We start from the raw sequence: 6000 nt of genomic DNA, 5'->3' as shown, positions 1-6000 counted from the left end.
ATACTAAATTTTAATCATTGCAGAGAAACACAGCTTGTCGTCATTCACTTGGTATTTTAGACAGTCCATCAGAGGAAGCTGTGTAATGCAAATATTAAATGTGTTTTATGAATAGATATTATGAGAATAGACCTGTACATTTCCTCAAGATTAGCTTAGGTCTAGAATATGGTTTTTGTAAATGCTTAGCTCCAGTGATCCCTAGAAACTTCATTTGCTTGCCCTGCATCTGGTTCTTTCAAACAAGGAATAACAATATGGTAATTCCATTGTTGTACCTAATGGCCTGGAATAGAAATATGTTTTAATAATGGTGTACATAAGTGACTTTTAAATGTGTCAGGCAAAGCTTCGTTTAAAATAATTTCTGTGTCATCATATAATACTTTATGTTATGGCAATATCTTATAATTCTAGAATTTATGTGCCTATATCTGGGGTGGTAATCCCAACTGCCTAAATGTAAACTGATTTAGTCTGGAACACAAATATGAAGGATATAATCGTTGAAATAGCAACAACTGTAACACATACTTATCCTAACAATCTCCAAAATTTTATCTGTTTTGTCAGTTTCTTCCTCTTCCTTTCAGGTATTTTTCCTGAACCTCTTCTATTTCTCCACCTTCTTTCATTTAAAATTATATTTCCCTACTCACATTCATAGAATTTCAAATCATGTTTAAAAAAAAGTCAATATGGGTTTTGATTGTTGTCAGGATATTCTCTGGATTATTACTGTCCACAATTGTCTTATTCAATGGGGGAATCAGACTCCCAGTGCAGAATTGTTTAGAAATAGTCCTTCTTTCTTGTTCCTTTATTCCCAAAGGAGTTGGCTGCACATGCCTAGAGCTCCTTCCATCTGGCCTCTGCACAAAGGGTTTCTCTCACTTTAACACAATTCTTTTGTTTTATAGAAGACCCTGAGTTCATCTCACAGAGAATACATATGAAACAATAACCATGTTGCGAGACAGCCTGATATGAACATTAAAAAAAAAAAAGTATACCTAAGATGACCGAGAAACTACATCTAGCTGGCAACAAAGACCAAAGAAGGTAAGGATGATTAAGAATAAAGATCAGAAGCATAGCTGGAAAGAAAAAGGAGCAAATAGGAAAGGTTTGGTTTCTTTGGGTTCTATCCATGATTACAGTGCTTATGTTTCTGTGGCTTCAGTAAAAATGGGAAAAGCTTGCTGCATTTTTGTGTGCAACTCTGAAAATATCTTTGTGAGAGTGTTTGGGAGATAGCACAAGAAAACAGTTGTGTTTGCCTACTGTTATAAAGTATTAATGATGAATTTCAAAACAATTTTTCTTCTTTCGTTGTAAAGAAAAACTTCAATGAGTCATGAAACCTCGTATTTAATGGGAAATCTTCAGTTTTAAAATGCATAGTGATTTCAATGCTTAAAAGAAGTCAACTGACTTTTTTTCACTTTGTGCATTCATGTCATCCAATGCATTCATGTCATCCAATATTTCGTCTTTTCTCTAGCATAAAGTTTTGTGAGTGGATTCTTAAAGAGCCAAGGATTTTGTATTAATGTTACTTCTTGATGATAGGCTTAAATCCAAAAAGGAAAGGACAATGACAAAAACTATGGAGCACACACCCCTCACACATAAATGTGGGGACTTAAAAAAAAAGATCATTTATTTCAAACTGTATCACATAATGTTATCTCAAAGACTTTACTTGGCCTTTAAAAGAATATTTAGATAATGGTGCAAGTTGGTGATCTCCAACAGAAGATTTACTAGAATTAAAAAATGGCAACTGAAATTTTGAATCAAACTGGGCTCAAGTGACTTTGTGAGGATCAAAGAAACAGATTAGAATCCTGCTTCCCCTCAGGTGGATATCGGTTTTATTAAAAATATTTTTATGTCTGCATGGCATATTCTTTTCAGAGCTTTGTCACACCTAAAATTTTAAGATTTGCAGAACCTTAGATTTGAACTTTCAGGATATTAGTCATTTGAGAGAAGTCTACATTTTAAGACACTTCTCTCTATATTTGTCTCTTAAAGGGAATAACCTTTGAACACAACTTGTGATCTTCTCCTAAGGCTGGGCGCTCTTCACAGCAGGGGGTCCCAAACGTCCCTGGGATTGCTGCAATCAGGGAGTAAATCATTACAAATGGGTCCAAGTTCTCCAGGCAGAGACGGGCTAAAAAGAAGGAAAAGGACAAAAGTCCCAAGTTCTTCATCTCTAAGAGAAGGAAATCCTGAAACTGCTGTCGACTGCAGAGTTAGGAAAAACCAAGTTTGACTTTAGAGCTCTGGCGTTCCCACTTCCCTACTCTGAGCTGTTCAAGGGAGTCGGCTCACAACTGCTGACTCAGTTTGTCCCTGTGGCCAGAGCAGAAGCGTGACCCAAATGGTCAGCTGGATTGACTGGACACCCAGAGGGCCAAAATGGGATGATCGCTTGCCAATGCTAGGTTTCCCAAAGCACCGGTGACAATGCTTGTAGGAGGGCGAATAGACATAATGCCCCCCCCCCTTTTTTTTCTAGGAGCAAACCTAAAATCTCAGCCGCTGGACTCAAGGTCACCGGGGCTGGGCTGGAGCTGGTCCAGGGCGGGGTGCTCTTCTCAGACGGGTGGGGAAGGGGTCGGGGAATGACGGGAGCCGGCGCCGGAGTTTCAAAGCTGCTCAGCAGCCTCCCTAGCTGGCGTGGGCAGCCCCTTTGTACTCTAGCTGGAGTAAAAACGAGCGCTGGGGTGCGTTTTCGCGTTGCTGGGTGACCGCGAAGCATCCTGCAGGATTGGGTGGGGGGGTGCGGGGTGGAGGGGTACGGACCCCCCTGCGGCTCCTTTCCCAGGAGCAGGTGGAAGTAGGGAGGGGAGTCAGGCCCGCGGGAGGAGGGGGGGGACGTGGGGTGAGATCGGGTGGTGGGATGCGGGCTGTGTGCGGCGGGAAGGGGCGGGGGTAGGGAAGACGGGGCCCCAACTCCAGCGAAGGCCGCCTAAGCCCCCGTCGCCCGCTGCCCGGCGGAGGGGGGCGCACGGCGGCGGGGAAGGCGGGGAAGGCGGGGAGCGCGGGGCGTGCGGGGCAGCGGGAAGCGGAGCCGGGGAGGAAGTCGGGAAAGAGGAAGGAAAAGGCCGGGAGGGGGAGGCCAGGCGGCGGCGATTTCTGCGGCCGACTCAGTAGGAGGAGCAGGAGGGGAAAGAGGAGGATCCAGCGTCGGCCAGCCAGCCAGCCGGAGGGAGGAGGAGAGAGCCGGGTTGGAGGAGGAGGAGGAGGAGGAGGATTAAAGATGGCCACCAACAGCTGCGGGGAACGGCAACAACCCCTCACTTTCCAGCATGGTCCTCACGGCTCGGCCCGGCCTTGATGGAGAGGAGAAGCGGGACGAGCGCCGAGGCTGAGGCGGCGGCGGCGGCGGCGGCGGCGGGGACGCAGCGCGGACGACGACGCCGCGGCGGAACGAGGACCGGGACCCGAGAAGGCAGAGGCGGCGGCGTCGCTGCCCCGGCCGCCTAGCGTCGCTGCCCGCTCGGGCGGACCCGGCTCCCGCACGCACCTCGCGCCCGCAGGGTCCGCTCCGGGCCCGCGGCCGCGTCCCCCGCCGCTCCCCTCCGCGGAGCCCCCGGGGCCCTCTCTCTCCCCGGTGAGTGTCCCTCGCCCGCCCGCCCGTCTCCCCGCGCCCCCCGACCCGCGCCCCGGGAGGCGGCGCTGCCCGGGGCCCGCGCGTCCGGGCCGCTTTGTTCCGGACGTGCGGGGCGGAGGCGCTGCCCGCCCGCGGGCCCCGTGGGGACCAGGCCGCGGCCCAGCTGTCTCTTCCCCGGGGACCGCGCGACCCCTCGGCCCGCGCCTGGGCCCGCAGGTTCCGGCTGCGGCCCGGAGAGGGCGCCGTCCGGGTCGGGTCGGGGTCGTGGTCACGGGGTGGGGGGGGTGGGGTGGGGCGGCGGAGCCTGAGCGCGTTGTCGGGGTACCCGGGGCGTGGAGGGGGGCGCTGGCTTGGATGTGGCCTGTAACGAGCAGCGGGGGCGTAACCTGGCGGCGCGGGGCGGGCGGGTCAGGGGGGTCCCGCGGGTCTCCACGCTCAGGCCCGCCCCGCGGTCCGATTCCCGGAGCCCCCTTCCTCCCCCCCCTCCCCCGCGCGCCCTGGCGCAGCCCGGAGAGGCCTCCGTCCCCCGGGCGCCGTCTCCAGGGCTGCGGGCCTCTCCTGGCTCAGCCCCCCCTGCGCCCTGCCCTGGAAACCCTGCTCCGTGGGATGCTCGGGCTCTCGGTACCCGGGATGTGGTAGCATCGCTGGTGTTCACGGTGATGGCGGGGAGGGGGGGGGGGGCGGCTTTTGGAAAGCTGCAGCGTGACCTTTCCTGCTAAAGCCATCTGGCCAGTGTGTGTGAGCCCCGGGTGCTGCCAGCCATTGATGATTGACCATTTAATTCTGAGCTCTGGAATATTAGATCTTCTTTCACAGAAATAATCTGATAAAAGCAAAGACTAACAGTTGTTTACTATGCATGTAAACCCTGTCACGGGCTTCCAGCACCTTAAAAATATGTGTGTGTGTGTGTGTGTGTGTGTGTGTGTGCGCATTGGAGTGGGGGATGGTGCTGATGCATAGCAAAAACTATTTGTGTTCTCAAAAGAGGAGGCATTGGTGAGTGTCCACTGGTTGTTATGTAGTCTAAAAGCCAAATAAGAAAGGAAAACTAAACCTTTTGCATTGAGATGGAATATTTCCAAGTTGGTGTATATTTGTTGCAGATTTAGAACAATTAATTTTCACCATCAGGAATGTGCTGCTTTACCAAAAACAAAAAACAAACAAAAAACTAGATGTGGTATAAGTGCATATGTCTAGTAAAAAATAAATATCACTTTTGAAAGAAAAATAAAACTTGGAGCCTGGGACTCTATGAGGATTAGCTGGGCATGTTTTTATACTTTAAAATCTATACTGCCATAGGTTGAAGATTCATGATACTTGAACATCAGTATTTGAGCTTCTGAATTACAGGTTGAACCATTTTGTGTCAAGCAACTAGAGAGAATAGTCTTTTAATGTAAATTTCTTTCCTTGAGTGGATCCATTCATGTGACAGTATGCTTCGTGGAATTTCTGCAAAAAGGAGAAAACATGATGTTCTGGTCTTACTCTCAAAATCTGAAAAAAAATGGCAAGGTAATATTTCAGTATTAGTTGAATCTTCTATGTTGAAGATGTGTAAGTTTCATCACTCAACTTTGCAGATGTAAGAGTTTACACGAGGTGATCTGCAGAAAGGGAGACTGTAGCTTATATTGGTTTTTGTTGTTCTTGTTTTGTTCTGGATGAAGACTCCATGTAATCATCACATTCTGTAAAGGCTTTATCTCCACTAAAGATTATGGACACTGGACATATAATTAAATAATTTTCTAGCTGGGTGTGGTGGTCATACTTTATTATTCTAGTACCTAGGACACTGAGGCCAGAAGTTGTGGGCCATTTTGGGCTGCATAGTGAAATCCTGTCTCAAAACAAACAGCAACAACATATATTTGGAAAGTTGAATTTCTTAGGATTAGTTTAGATAATGTATGTACTTCAAAATTATGTCTGGGCAATGTCTGTGGTTGAGAGATTACCATATAGATATAGTTTCTCATGTGTTCAGATTCAATCCTCAGGAAAATGTTAACCCCATTTTACAAGTGGGGAAGTAGATACTTAGAGAGGCTATTTCAAAGTCACATTGACATTGTTTGACCAAAGTTTAAACCCAGAATGTCTAAACTCAGAGCAGTACTCCTAAAACTGAATCTGTAGCAGTGTTAGATTGATGTTAAAATTAGTAATTTATATTTTAGGACATTGATTAGAAATGAACAGTGTATGTGAGAATGTAATAACACTATTGTGTTTTTCTTTTGAGCCATATATTCTGTGTAGAGAGAGATCTCAGTGATACTGTAGAGAGAGATCTTAGTGATACTGATTTCTATTTGTATTAATAATATTGGTCTGAAATCAAACCTATAGGGCCATTT

General features: G+C 47.9%; 1 protein-coding gene across 1 annotated transcript in view; it reads left to right on the top strand.

The window, feature by feature from the left end:
- Positions 1-3611: 3611 nt before the first annotated feature.
- Wdfy3 (WD repeat and FYVE domain containing 3) overlaps positions 3612-6000 on the top strand; it is a 265342-nt gene continuing 262953 nt past the window's right edge. Inside the window, exon 1 of the mRNA XM_042668429.1 lies at positions 3612-3628. The gene's annotated coding sequence lies outside the window, so the exon portion shown is untranslated. The remainder of the gene's footprint in view (positions 3629-6000) is intronic.

This window comes from Dipodomys spectabilis, unplaced genomic scaffold (genome assembly GCF_019054845.1).
Source record: "Dipodomys spectabilis isolate Male_0828 unplaced genomic scaffold, ASM1905484v1 ptg000436l, whole genome shotgun sequence".
In the NCBI taxonomy this organism is placed as follows: domain Eukaryota; kingdom Metazoa; phylum Chordata; class Mammalia; order Rodentia; family Heteromyidae; genus Dipodomys; species Dipodomys spectabilis.
The sequence above is the reverse complement of the archived record's forward strand: the minus strand, read 5'-3'. Positions and strand labels throughout refer to the sequence as shown.